General features: G+C 46.8%; 1 long non-coding RNA gene across 1 annotated transcript in view; it reads right to left on the bottom strand.

The window, feature by feature from the left end:
• Positions 1 to 7,450: 7,450 nt before the first annotated feature.
• The window catches only part of LOC123744641 (uncharacterized), a 64,797-nt gene continuing 57,497 nt past the window's right edge, over positions 7,451 to 14,750 (bottom strand). The window contains exons 4-5 of the long non-coding RNA XR_006771046.1: positions 8,538 to 8,596; positions 7,451 to 7,847 (exon numbers count right to left, since the gene is read on the bottom strand). This is a non-coding gene — a long non-coding RNA (uncharacterized lncRNA). The remainder of the gene's footprint in view (positions 7,848 to 8,537; positions 8,597 to 14,750) is intronic.

Genomic DNA, 14,750 nt, shown 5'->3' with positions numbered 1-14,750 from the left:
AGGCATCTGTAAGTTCCAGGACATTTCTGGAGGGAATGGCCCCAGCCCTTACACTCCGAATCAACAGGTCCCAGACGTGCTCAATGGGATTGAGATCCGGGCTCTTCGCTGGCCATGGCAGAACACTGACATTCCTGTCATGCAGGAAATCACTCACAGAACAAGCAGTATGGCTGGTGGCATTGTCATGCTGGAGGGCCATGTCAGGATGAGCCTGCAGGAAGAGTACCACATGAGGGAGGAGGATGTCTTCCCTGTAACGCACAGCGTTGAGATTGCCTGCAATGACAACAAGCTCAGTCTGATGATGCTGTGACACACCGCCCCAGACCATGATGGACCCTCCACCTCCAAATCGATCCCGCTCCAGAGTACAGGCCTCGGTGTAACGCTCATTCCTTCGACAATAAACGCAAATCCGACCATCACCCATGGTGAGACAAAACCGCGACTCATCAGTGAAGAGCACTTTTTGCCAGTTCTGTCTGATCCAGCGTCGGTGGGTTTGTGCCCATAGGCAACGTTGTTGCCGGTGATGTCTGGTGAGGACCTGCCTGACAACAGGCCTACAAGCCCTCAATCCAGCCTCTCTCAGCCTATTGCAGACAGTCTGAGCACTGATGGAGGGATTGTGCATTCCTGGTGTAACTCGGGCAGTTGTTGTTGCCATCCTGTACCTGTCCTGCAGATGTGATGTTCGGATGTACCGATCCTGTGCAGGTGTTGTTACACATGGTCTGCCACTGTGAGGATGATCAGCTGTCCGTCCTGTCTCCCTGTAGTCTTAGGCGTCTTACAGTACAGACATAGCAATTTATTGACCCTGGGCATCTTTCTTTTGATGTTTTTCAGAGTCAGTAGAAATGCCTCTTTAGTGTCCTAAGTTTTCATAACTGTGACCTTAATTGCCTACCGTCTGTAAGCTATTAGTGTCTTAATGACCGTTCCACAGGTGAATGTTCATTAATTGTTCATGGTTCATTGAATAGGCATGAGAAACAGTGTTTAAACCCTTTACAATGAATCTGTGATCTGTGAAGTTATTTGGATTTTTACGAATTATCTTTGAAAGACAGGGTCCTGAAAAAGGGATGTTTCTTTTTTTGCTGAGTTTAAGAGCAATGTCAACTTACCAACATTACGACCAGGAATACGACTTTCCCGAAGCGGATCCTCTGTTCGGACCACCACCCAGGACAATGGATCTAATCCCGGTAGCCGACCCAAAACAACGGCGTCGAAGAATGGGCAGACGGAGCGGCCTCCTGGTCAGGCTCCGTAGACGTGCACTTCGCCCACCACTCCCGAGTATACTACTCGCCAATGTCCATTCTCTTGACAACAAGGTAGATTAAATTCGAGCAAGCGTTGCCTTCCAGAGAGACATCAGAGATTGTAACATTCTGTTTCACGGAAACATGGCTCTCTCGGGATATGTTGTCAGTCGGTTCAGCCACCAGGCTTCTCAATGCATCACGCCGACAGAGATAAACACCTCTCTGAGAAGAGGAAGGGAGGGGGTGTATGCTTTGTGATTAACGACACATGGTGTAATCATAACAACATACAGGAACTCAAGTCCTTTTGCTCACCCGACCTAGAATTTACCTACCAAGAGAATTCTCATCAGTTATAGTCACAGCTGTGTACATTTCCCCTCAAGCAGACACCAAGACGGCCCTCAAGGAACTTCATTGGACTCAATGTAAACTGGAAACCATATATCCTGAGGCTGCATTTATTGTAGCTGGGGATTTTAACAAAGCACATTTGAGAACAAGGCTACCTAAATTCTATCAGCATATTGATTGCACTATGTGCAGGGGGAATATACTCTAACTTCCGCAATGCATACAAAGCCCTCCCCCGCCCTCCCTTCGGCAAATCCGACCACGACGCCATCTTGCTCCTACCGTCTTATAGGCAGAAACTCAAACAGGATGTACCAGTGACGAGAACCATTCAACGCTGGTCTGAACAATCGCAAGCCACGCTTCAAGATTGTTTTGATCACGCGGACTGGAATATGTTCCGGTCAGCCTCAGAGAACAAAATCGACCTATACGCTGACTCGGTGAGTGAGTTTAGAAAGAAGTGCATTGGAGATGTTGTACCCACTGCAACTATTAAAACCTACCCTAACCAGAAACTGTGGATGGATGGCAGCATTCGTGCAAAACTGAAAGCGCGAACCACCACATTTAACAATGGAAAGAGATCTGGGAATATGGCTGCATTTAAACACTGTAGTTATTCCCTCCGCAAGGCAATCAAACAAGTGAAGTGCCGGTACAAGGACAAGGTGGAGTCGCAGTACAACGGTTCAGACACGAGACGTACAGTGCCTTGCAAAAGTATTCACCCCCCTAGGCGTTTTTCCTATTTTGTTTCATTACAACCTGTAATTTAAATTGATTTTTATTTGGATTTCATGTAATGGACATACATAAAATAGTCCAAATTGGTTAAGTCAAATGAAACAATTTATTTAAAAAAAAGAAAAAAAAGGAAAAGTGGTGCATGCATATGTATTCACCCCCTTTGCTATGAAGCCCCTAAATAAGATCTGGTGCAACCAATTACCTTCAGAAGTCACATAATTAGTTAAATAAAGTCCACCTGTGTGAAATCTAAGTGTCACATGATCTCAATATATTTGATCTCAATGATCTCAATACCTGTTCTGAAAGGCCCCATAGTCTGCAACACCACTAAGCAAGTGACACCACCAAGCAAGCGGCACCATGAAGACCACGGAGCTCTCCAAACAGGTCAGGGACAAAGTTGTGGAGAAGTACAGATCAGGGTTGGGTGATAAAAAAATATCTGAAAGTTTGAACATCCCACCATTAAATCCATTATTAAAAATGGAAAGAACATGGCACCACAACAAACCTGCCAAGAGAGGGCCGCCCACCAAAACTCACAGACCAGGCAAGGAGAGCATTAGTCAGAGAGGCAACAAAGAGACCAAAGATAACCCCGAAGGAGCTGCAAAGCTCCACAGCGGAGATTGGAGTATCTGTCCAAAGGACCACTTTAAGCCGTACACTCCACAGAGCTAAGCTTTACGGAAGAGTGGACAGAAAAAAGCCATTGCTTCAAGAAAGAAATAAGCAAACACATTTGGTGTTCACAAAAAGGTATGTGGGAGACTCCCCAAACATATGGAAGAAGGTACACTGGTCAGATGAGACTAAAATTGAGCTTTAAGGCCATCAAGGAAATGCTATGTTTGGCGCAAACCCAACACCTCTCATCACCCCAAGAATACCGTCCCCACAGGGAAGCATGGTGGTGACAGCAACATGCTGTGGGGATTTTTTTCATCGGCAGGGACTGGGAAACTGGTCAGAATTGAAGTAATGATGAATAGTTCTAAATACAGGGAAATTCTTGAGGGAAACCTGTTTCAGTCTTCCAGAGATTTGAGACTGGGACGGAGGTTCACCTTCCAGCAGGACAATGACTCTAAGCATACTGCTAAAGCAACACTAGAGTGGTTTAAGGGGATACATTTATATGTCTTGGAATGGCCTAGTCAAAGCCCAGACCTCAATCCAATTGAGAATATGTAGTATGACTTGAAGATTGCTGCTGCAAAAGGTGGCTCTACAAAGTATTGACTTTGGGGGTGGTGAATAGTTATGCACACTCAAGTTTTCCGGTTTTTTTTTGTTGGATTTATGGTTTGTTTCACAATAAAAAATATTTTGCATCTTCAAAGTGGTAGGCATGTTGTGTAAATCAAAAGACAAACCCCTCACAAAAATCCATTTTAATTTCAGGTTGTAAGGCAACAAAATAGGAAAAATGCCAAGGGGGGTGATTACTTTCGCAAGCCACTGTATGTGGCAGGGTCTACAGGAAATCACGGACTACAAAAAGAAAATCAGCTACGTCATGCACACCGACGTCACGCTTCCAGACAAATTAACCTGTTGGGGATAGGGGGCAGTATTTGCAAGGCCGGATAAAAAACGTATCCGATATAATCTGGTTACTACTCCTGCCCAGTAACTAGAATATGCATATAATTTGATTTGGATAGAAAACACCCAAAAGTTTCTAAAACTGTTTGAATGGTGTCTGTGAGTATAACAGAACTCATTTGGCAGGCCAAAACCTGAGAAGATTCCAAACAGGAAGCGCCCTCTCTGACCATTTCCTGGCCTTCTTGATCATCTCTATCCAAAACAGGGGATCTCTGGCATAACGTGACATTTTCTAACGCTCCCCATAGGCTCTCAGAAGGCGCCAGAACGTTGAATGATGACTTTGCAGGCCATGGCTGAAAAACAGTAGCGCATTTGGATAGTGGTCGATCTGAGAACAATGAGACTGGGGCGAGCGTGCACGAGACTCCACCATGTTTACATTTTCTTTGAACGAAAACAGGGTTTCCCGGTCGGAAAATTATTGCTTTTTTACGAGAAAAATCGCATAAAAATTGATTTTAAACAGCGTTTGACATGCTTCGAGGTACGGTAATGCAATATTTAGAATTTTTTTGGGCACGAAACGCGCCGGGCTCGTCACCTTTCTTTACCCTTCGGATAGTGTCTTGAACGCACGAACAAAACGCCGCTATTTGGATATAACTATGGATTATTTGGAACCAAACCAACATTTGTTATTGAAGTAGAAGTCCTGGGAGTGCATTCTGACGAAGAACAGCAAAGGTAATCCAATTTTTCTTATAGTAAATCTGAGTTTGGTGAGTACCAAACTTGGTGGGTGTCAAAATAGCTAGCCTGTGATGGCCTGGCTATCTACTCAGAATATTGCAAAATGTGCTTTCACCGAAAAGCTATTTTAAAATCGGACATAGCGATTGCATAAAGGAGTTCTGTATCTATAATTCTTAAAATAATTGTTATGTTTTTTGTGAACGTTTATCGTGAGTAATTTAGTAAATTCACCGGAAGTGTTCGGTGGGAATGCTAGTCACATGCTAGTCACATGCTAATGTAAAAAGCTGGTTTTTGATATAAATATGAACTTGATTGAACAAAACATGCATGTATTCTATAACATAATGTCCTAGGAGTGTCATCTGATGAAGATCATCAAAGGTTAGTGCTGCATTTAGCTGTGGTTTGGGTTTTTGTGACATTATATGCTAGCTTGAAAAATGGGTGTCTGATTATTTCTGGCTGGGTACTCTAATGACATAATCTAATGTTTTGCTTTCGTTGTAAAGCCTTTTTGAAATCGGACAGTGTGGTTAGATTAACGAGAGTCTTGTCTTTAAAATGGTGTAAAATAGTCATATGTTTGAGAAATTGAAGTAATACCATTTCTAAGGTATTTGAATATCGCGCCACGGGATTCCACTGGCTGTTGAGTAGGTGGGACGATTTCGTCCCGCCTAGCCCTGAGAGGTTAACTTCCTGACTGATGTCTTGAGATGTTTCTTCAATATATCCACATCATTTTCCCTCCTCATGATGCCATCTATTTTGTGAAGTGCACTAGTCCCTCCTGCAGCAAAGCACCCCCACAACATGATGCTGCCATCCTAGTGCTTCACGGTTGGGATGGTGTTCTTCGGCTTAAAACACATTCTTTGCCCGCTTTGAGGATAATACAGTGCCACCGTCGCGGCCCGCTAACAAGAACCACACCCCCCACTCTCGTTCTCTGTGGCCGACGTCAGTAAAACATTTAAACGTGTTAACCCTCGCAGGCCGCTGGCCCAGACGGCATCCCTAGCCTCGTCCTCAGAGCATGCGTAGACCAGCTGACTGGTGTGTTAACAGACGTATTCAATTGCTCCCTATCACAGTCTGTTGTCCCCACATGCTTCAAGATAGCTACCATTGTTCCGGTACCCAGGAAGGCAAAGATAACTGAACGAAACGACTACTGCCACGTAGCACTCACTTCTGTCATCATGAAGTGCTTTGAGAGACTAGTCAAGACTCATATCACCTCCACCTTACCTGACACCTTAGACCCACTTCAGTTTGCATACTGCCCCAACAGGTCCACAGATGACGCAATCGCCATCACACTGCACACTGCCCTATCCCATCTGGACAAGAAGAAAACCTTTGTAAGAATGCTGTTCATTGACTACAGCTCAGCATTCAACACCATAGTACCCTCCAAGCTCATCATCAAGCTGGAGGCCCTGGGTCTCAACCCCACCCTGTGCAATTGGGTCCTGGACTTTCTGACGGGCCGCCCCCAGGTGGTGAAGGTAGGAAACAACATCTCCACTTCGCTGATCCTCAACACAGGGGCCCCACAAGAGTGCGTGCACAGCCCCCTCCTGTACTCCCTGTTCACCCACAACTACATGGCCATGCACGCCTCCAACTCAATCATCAAGTTTTCAGACGACACAACAGTAGTGGGCTCGTTGTTTTCGTTCAAAGACTGAAAATGTAAACATGAAGTCGTCTCGTGCACGCGCGCCCCAGTCTCATTGTTCTCAGATCGACCACTTACCAAATGCGCTACTGTTTTTCAGCCATGGCCTGCAAAGTCATCATTCAACGTTCTGGCGCCTTCTGAGAGCCTATGGGAGCGTTAGAAAATGTCACGTTACAGCAGAGATCCCCTGTTTTGGATAGAGATGACAAAGAAGGCCAAGAAATGGTCAGAGAGGGCGCTTCCTGTTTGGAATCTTCTCAGGTTTTGGCCTGCCAAATGAGTTCTGTTATACTCACAGACACCATTCAAACAGTTTTAGAAACTTTAGGGTGTTTTCTATCCAAATCAAACAATTATATGCATAGTCTAGTTACTGGGCATGAGTAGTAACCAGATTAAATCGGGTACGTCTAAACTTATATGTACATATTCTCATTCACCACTTTAGGTTTGTGTGTATTAAGTAGTTGTTGGGGAATTGTTTGATTACTTGTTAGATATTACTGCACTGTCGGAACTAGAAGCACAAGCATTTTACTACACTCGCATTAACATCTGCTAACCATGTGTATGTGATCAACAATATTTGATTTTATTACAATAAAATACATTTACAATTGGCCTATATCTAAAAATACATACAGCCTAATGATATATATACACACTACATGACCAAACGTATGTGGACGCCTGCTCGTTGAACATCTCATTCAAAAATCATGGGCATTAATATGGAGTTGGTCCACCCTTTGCTGCTATAACAGCCTCCACTCTTCTGGGAGGGCTTTCTACAAGATGTTGGAACATTGCTGCAGGGACTTGCTTCCATTCAGCCACAAGAGCATTAGTGAGGTTGGGCACTGATGTTGGGCAATTAGGCCTGGCTCGCAGTCGGTGTTCCAACACATCCCAAAGGTGTTTGATAGGGTTGAGGTCAGGGCTCTGTGCAGGCCAGTCAAGTTCTTCCACACAGATCTCGACAAACCATTTCTCTATGGACCTCACTTTGTGCATGGAGGCATTGTCATGCTGAAACAGGGAAGAGCCTTCACCAAACTGTTGCAACAATGTTGGAAGCACGGAATAGTCTAGAATGTAATTGTATACTGTAGCGTTAATATTTCCCTTCACTGGAACTAAGGGGTCTAGCCCAAACCATGAAAAACAGTTTGTTTGTGTGTGTGAGGGAGATTGACTGTGAAGGAGTAAAGGTGTTTACATGGGTATGGATGTGAATGAGTGAATGATGTCGAAAGAGTGTGTGTGTGTATGTGTGTGTTTGCAAGCATGCACAGATGGGTGTAATTTGGAAACTATGTGTGTTAATGAGGAAGATTAGTATGTTTCATGTTGTGTGTGTGTTTCATGTGCGTGTGTGTGTTTTGCGTGTGTATATACCAATGTCTGCAGGGCGAGGTGGAGGACGACGTTTGGCAGAGGGTCTGGCACGTCTTTCAGGTCCCAACCTGCAGACAGAGAGAGAGAGAGAGAGAGAGACAGAGAAAGACAGACAGACAGAGGGAGAGAGAGAGAGACAGAGAGACAGACAGACAGACAGAGACAGAGAGAGGAAAAGAGACAGACAGAGGAAGAGAGACAGAGACAGAGAGGGAGAGCGCGAGAGAGAGAGCGAGCGCAAGAGAGAGAGAGCACGAGAGAGAGAGCGCGAGAGCGAGCGCGCGAATGAGAGCGCGTGAGAAAGACAGATATGACGTTTTCACTCTTTCTGCCTTCCTTTTGTCCTTTTCTATTTGATATTCTTCATTTCAAATGTGGAACCTACACCCCTATGGCTGTACGGCCAGCATTAGAAAGAGAGGGAGAGTTGGTTAAGAGCGAAAACAAAGGAGTGAAAGGTGGAGGAGAGCCCAGGTGAGGTGTTGTGCTGCTGGGGGTTTGCTCCGCTATGTGGGATTCTGAGTAACATGGCAGGCAGACTTCTTCATTTGACTATCTTTTTCTTTCCTTCTCTCTCTTCTCCCTCTCTCTGTCTGTCACCCACCTCTCTTTTTTTCTCTCACCTTCTCGCGCTCTCTTTCTTTCTCTCACCCTAGCCAATTCTATTTGCACAGGTGAGAGGAGCCCAGCCCAATATGTATGTGTATGTTAGTGTGGGAGACTTGAAAGTCTGGTTTGCCCGGTATGAGAGAGCTCACCTGTGGCCTATAGATGGATGGATGGTAGGGGACACCCTTTGTCTGGAGCACCAGTCAGCCTGAGGAGCAGGATTGGGAGAGACAGAGAAAGACAGAGAGAGACAGAGAGAGACAGAGAGAGGGGGGCAGAGAGACAGAGAGAGAGAGAGCGAGACAGAGAGAGGGGGGCAGAGAGACAGTGAGAGAGAGAGAGCGAGAGAGGGGAGGACAGAGAGAAAAACAGAGAGAGAGACAGACAGAGAGATGGGGGGGTGTAAGAGAGTGGACGATGGAAAACGAGTGAGAGAAAGAGGAAACGAGGAGGGGCAGAAATAGAAAAAGGGAGATGACAGGGTAGAGGAAGCGTTGGGGAGATAATAGAGGGATGTAATGAAGGAAAGTATGAAAATAGAGGGAGTAAATGAGAGAGGGAGAGAATGAAAGAGGGAAAAAGAGGGAGGGAGATAGAGCGGTTCAGGGAGTTAACAGGGAGCTGGGCAACTATGCTCCCAGGGCCAAAAGTTCAGTGAGCGAGGAGGGCAGGCAGGCAGGCAGGCAGGCAGGCAGGCAGGCAGGCAGGCAGGCAGGCAGGCAGGCAGAGTGGGGCCCAGTGAGGCAGGACAGGTAGGTAATCCAAGCCACCATGTGCCAGAACCTCACGTGTTTCTCTCATTGTCTCAGGAGTTGCTGGCTCAGGTTTCTATAGCCCTGAGCTTCCTGGGAGCTGGCATCCCCCCACCACCACCACCCCCTGCCCCACAATACACACACACAATCTGACGCACACAGCAAAACACATACACACAGCAAAATAAACACACATACAGCAAAAAGCATACACACACATTGAAATAAACACACACCTACACACACACGCACGCACATGCACACACACTCAGATACCCACACACCGCTCACTCGCACATACAAATATAGCAGCTGCCACATAACCACAAAATGATTAACATGTTCCACTCTTTTGCTGAACATTCTGACCCTCTCTACAACTCTGTGACATGTAGAGAGACAGACAGTAAACTTTATCATGATTACTAACAGAGATAGTCCTAACAAGCGGAAAGAAAGACCAGCTCAGACACATAGCGCAAGATTTCACCGGAGGCCCATTTCTGCTCTCTCTCGCTCCATCTCTTTCTCTCTGTCTCTCGTTCTCTCACTCTCACTCCGCCTCTCTCTCCGTCTCTCTCTCTCTCACACACACACACACACACACACACACACATACACCTCACTCCGCCTCTCACTCCGCCTCTCTCTCCGTGTCTCTCTCTCTCACACACACACACACACACACACACACACACACACACACACACACACACACACACACACACACACACACACACACACACACACACACACACACACACACACACACACACACACACACACACACACACAGGAAGACAGACAGAGTAATTCCTAGAGAGGATCTGTGTCTGATTCCTATATCTGACAATAAATTATATTCTTTGAGTATCTCCTCTGTTTCTAGGGTCAGGTTGCAAATGCGACCAGCTTCCTTTCTAGTTTCCCGTCATTGATTAACCAGATATGTCTTTTAGCATTAGATATTTCTACATAGTATAAAATGGGGTTTATTCAATTATTCAAGCGCAATTTAATGCAGCCTTTACCGCATTCACAGTAAAGACTGCATATGTCAGCTCAATCAGAAATGACCTATACTTTTATATTGGGGTATAGGGCAGATCTTCAGCACTACAGATTGAATCTACCCCCTAGTCTGAATGAGGTAATGTGGTTCTAAATACAGGAAGTTTGGCACTTTTTTCGTTCTGCTCTATGTACAGCTTTTGGTGTTTCCCACGTGGGAGACAGGTCTGCTGGATGTTTGTACATTGTGGGTTGATTTGGCTAACTATAAGAACCCAAAACACTCCACACGGCCCCCCTCTCCCCCTGACTCTCCTCTCTCTCCCCACAATACCCCAAATCTCTCCCTATCCCTCTCTCTCTTTCCCCCCTCCCCAAACGCTCTCACTCAACCCCCTCTCTGTCCCCACCCCCTCTCTCTCCACTGACCCAACTCTTTCATCTCTCCACTCCCTCCCTCTGTCTCTCTCTTTCTCTCGCTCTCTCTCTGTTTGTGTGGAGCCAGACCTGAGTGGTCACTAAGCGCACTAGAGCCTGGACAACTGTGATGTCACCAGGATTCCACAAGGCTCTAGACAATGGTTGTCTCCGGGCATAACTCAGCCAGAGAGAGAGGTTGAGATGTGGGTGTGTGTGTGTGTGTGTGTGTGTGTGTGTGTGTGTGTGTGTGTGTGTGTGTGTGTGTGTGTGTGTGTGTGTGTGTGTGTGTGTGTGTGTGTGTGTGTGTGTGTGTGTGTGTGTGTCTCACAAACGGAAACCAACTGAATTCACTCACTCATATGAAAGCTTGATGATGTCGCCACTCACAAACCCATTTTTTCATCCCTACCTATCTAATACCACAGACACAGAGCACATCAGACCTTCTCCGTAGGCATCATGGTAAGACACCAGCCATGGGTCAGTCTCTGATTGCTGCAGAGTACCTATGGAGCCCTCATGGGTGAGACACAGAGTTGGGGAGTGAGCTTCTTACTGTGTTCAGTCACAACCCATTTGACAAGACAGAACTGTAAACAACATAAATGTCTCTTATCTAAAGAAATCTAAACCCAGACGGACCAGTCTCCAGTAGACCAACCCGCTAGTCTGGAGACCATTCGGTTCCAGTCGAACCACTTGTGAGGACTCCCCTCCTGAAGCCCAGGGGCTCAGCAGAGGTGAGGTGAGGTGAGGTGTGAATACTAATACAGCTCCATCAGTGTGCCATCCAGAAAACAATCCATGCTAATGCCTCCACAGACAGGAGTCCAGTTAACCCAATCAGCCAGGGGAATCATCTGGAGTGGTGAGGTGAGGGCTCCAGGAGCCACGGGGCCCTGATTGCGGGCCGATTTACAGGCTGCATGGATAATGGCTGGCAGGGACATGGTTCTGATGGAGAGGGCTCTGACTGCACTACTGGAGGTGAGTTAGGGCCAAGACAACCTGTACTGTCCAGAGACATAAATGTACTAGCTCTGGGCAAAACACACCTTGTAGGAGTGGTGGTAAAGAAAGTGTGTTGTGGATTTCCTGGGTTGACCCTACCAGTTCACTACTGTTATATGAACTATGCGTGGCCCTGAGGGCTTTCGATGAGTTTGACCCTCTAGTTCAACATCACAAAAGATAACGTAAAACAACCCAGCAAGCTACTTCCTAACCTGGTTGCTAACAACCAGACAAAAGGGACACTGCCATTGGGCCCTACAGTGGGGTTTGTAAATAGATGTGAAAAGGGTGAGGTCCGCAGGAATGAAGAGGGTTTTCAAATGGTAAGTGTGTATATGAGGGGAGGTGAGAGGGAGGAGGGGGGATGGGGGGGGTCAGGATCGAGAGGGGAGTTTCTATAGAGCTTCCCTTTGATGTTCCTGAGTCCACCTTGCGTAAGAGGGGGCGAGGAAGGGCCCGACGAGCAAGAGAGGCCTCTTCAAAATGGCCCTGTGGCCCTTTGTGGGTTTGGTGACCAGCCAAGGGGTGGGCCAGGGGACATCCGTGACTGGAGGCCATCTGGAGGTTATCTCCATGGCAACACAAAGACATGTATCTAATGCAGACATCTCACTGGCTGGCTGTCCCCACAGTCAGTTTGGGACAGAAGGAGAGATCCAGTATCTAGTTGAAGCCAAACAGGCTAAATCCCATTGGCGTAGACCAGAGAGTGATATTACTACTAGAATTCTGTTTGGAGTGGATGTGCTCCACAAATCAAATTGTATTAGTCACATGCTCCGAATACAACAGGTGTAGATCTTACAGTGAAATGCTTACTTACGAGCCCCTAGCCGACAGTGCAGTTTAAAAATATGGATAAGGATAAGAGATAAAAAAGTAACAAGTAATTATAGAAGAACAGGAAAAAATAACAATATATAGAGTGGGGTGCCGGTACAGAGTCAATGTGCAGGGACACCGGTTAGTTGAGGTAGTATGTACATGATGGTAGAGTTAATTAAAGTGACTATGCGTAGATAATAACAGAGAGTGGCAGTGGTGTGTTGGGGGGGGCAATGCGAATAGTCTGGGTAGCCATTTGACTAGATGTTCAGGCGTCTTATAGCTTGGGGGTAGAAGCTGTTTAGAAGCCTCTTGGACCTAGACTTGGCGCTCCGGTACCACTTGCCGTGCGGTTGCCTTTCTCTGACACCGCCTGGTATAGCGGTCCTGGATGGCAGGTAGATTGGCCCCAGTGATGTACTGGGCCGTTCGCACTACCCTCTGTAGTGCCTTGTGGTCGGAGGCCGAGCAGTTGCCATGCCAGGCAGTGATGCAACCAGTCAGGATGGTCTTGATGGTGCAGATGTTGAACCTTTTGAGGATCTGAGGACCCATGCCAAATCTTTTCAGTCTCCTGAGGGGGAATGGGTTTTGTTGTGCCCTCTTCAAGACTGTCATGGTGTGCTTGGACCATGTTAGTTTGTTGGTGTGGACACCAAGGAACTTGAAGCTCTCAACCTGCTCCACTACAGCCCCGTCAATGAGAATGGGGGCGTGCTCGGTCCTCTTTTTCCTGTAGTCCACAATCATCTCCTTTGTCTTGATCACGTTGAGGGAGAGGTTGTTGTCCTGGCACCACACGGCCAGGTCTCTGACCTCCTCCGTATAGGCTGTCTCGTTGTTGTCAGTGATCAGGCCTACCACTGTTGTGTCATCGGCAAAATTAATGATGGTGTTGGAGTCGTGCCTGGCCGTGCAGTCATGAGTGAACAGGGAGTACAGGAGGGGGCTGAGCACACACCCCTGAGGGGCCACCGTGTTGAGGATCAGCATGGCAGATGTGTTGTTACCTACCATTACCACCTGGGGGCGGCCTGTCAGGAAGTCCAGGATCCAGTTGCAGAGGGAGGTGTTTAGTCCCAGGGTCCTTACCTTATTGATGAGCTTTGAGGGCACTATGGTGTTGAACACTGAGCTGTAGTGAATGAATATCATTCTCACATAGGTGTTCCTTTTGTCCAGATGGGAAAGGGTAGTGTGGAGCGCAATAGAGACTGCATCATCTGTGGATCTGTTGGGGTGGCATGCAAATTGGAGTGGGCCTAGGGTTTCTGGGATGATGGTGTTGATGTGAGCCATCACCAGCATTTCAAAGCACTTCATGGCTACAGACGTGAGGGCTACGGGTCGGTAGTCATTTAGACAGGTTATCTTAGTGTTCTTGGGCACAGGGACTATGATGGTCTGCTTGAAACATGTTGGTATTACAGACTCGGTCAGAGACAGGTTGAAAATGTCAGTGAAGACACTTGCTAGTTGGTCAGCGCATGCTCGCAGTACACGTCCTAGTAATCCGTCTGGCCCTGCGGCATTGTGAATGTTGACCTGTCTCAAGGTCTTACTCACATTGGCTGCGGAGAGCGTGATCACACAGTCTTCTGGTACAGCTGGTGCTCTCATGCATGTTTCAGTGTTATTTGCCTTCGAGCATAGAAGTAGTTTAGCTCGTCCGGTAGGCTCGTGTCACTGGGCAGCTCTCAGCTGTGCTTCCCTTTGTAGTCTGTGATGGTTTACTGGCCCTGCCACATCCAACAAGCATCAGAGCCGGTGTAGTATGACTTGATCTTAGTCCTGTATTGACGCATTGCCTGTTTGATGGTTCGTTGGAGGGCATAGCGGGATTTCTTATAAGCTTCCGGGTTAGAGTCCCGCTCCTTGAACGCAGCAGCTCTAGCATTTAGCTCAGTGCTGATGCTGCCTGTAATCCATGGTTTCTGGTTGGGGTATGCACGTATGGTCACTGTGGGGACGACATCATCGATGCACTTATTGATGAAGCCAATGACAGATGTGGTGTACTCCCCAATGCCATTGGAGGGATCCCGGAACATATTCCAGTCTGTGCTAGCAAAACAATCATGTAGTTTAGAATCTGATTCATCTGACCACTTTTTTTATTGATCTAGTCACTGGTGCTTCCTGTTTAAATTTTTGCTTGTAAGCAGGAATCAGGACGATAGAATTATGGTCAGATTTGCCAAATGGAGTGCGAGGTAGAGCTTTGTATGCATCTCTGTGTGTGGAGTATAGGTGGTCCAGAGTTATTTTCCCTCTGGTTGCACATTTAACATGTTGATAGAATGAGGTAAAACTGATTTAAGTTTCCCTGCATTAAAG

The sequence above is a fragment of the Salmo salar genome, chromosome ssa09, assembly GCF_905237065.1.
Source record: "Salmo salar chromosome ssa09, Ssal_v3.1, whole genome shotgun sequence".
In the NCBI taxonomy this organism is placed as follows: domain Eukaryota; kingdom Metazoa; phylum Chordata; class Actinopteri; order Salmoniformes; family Salmonidae; genus Salmo; species Salmo salar.
This window is presented reverse-complemented; position numbering and strand designations above follow the sequence as displayed.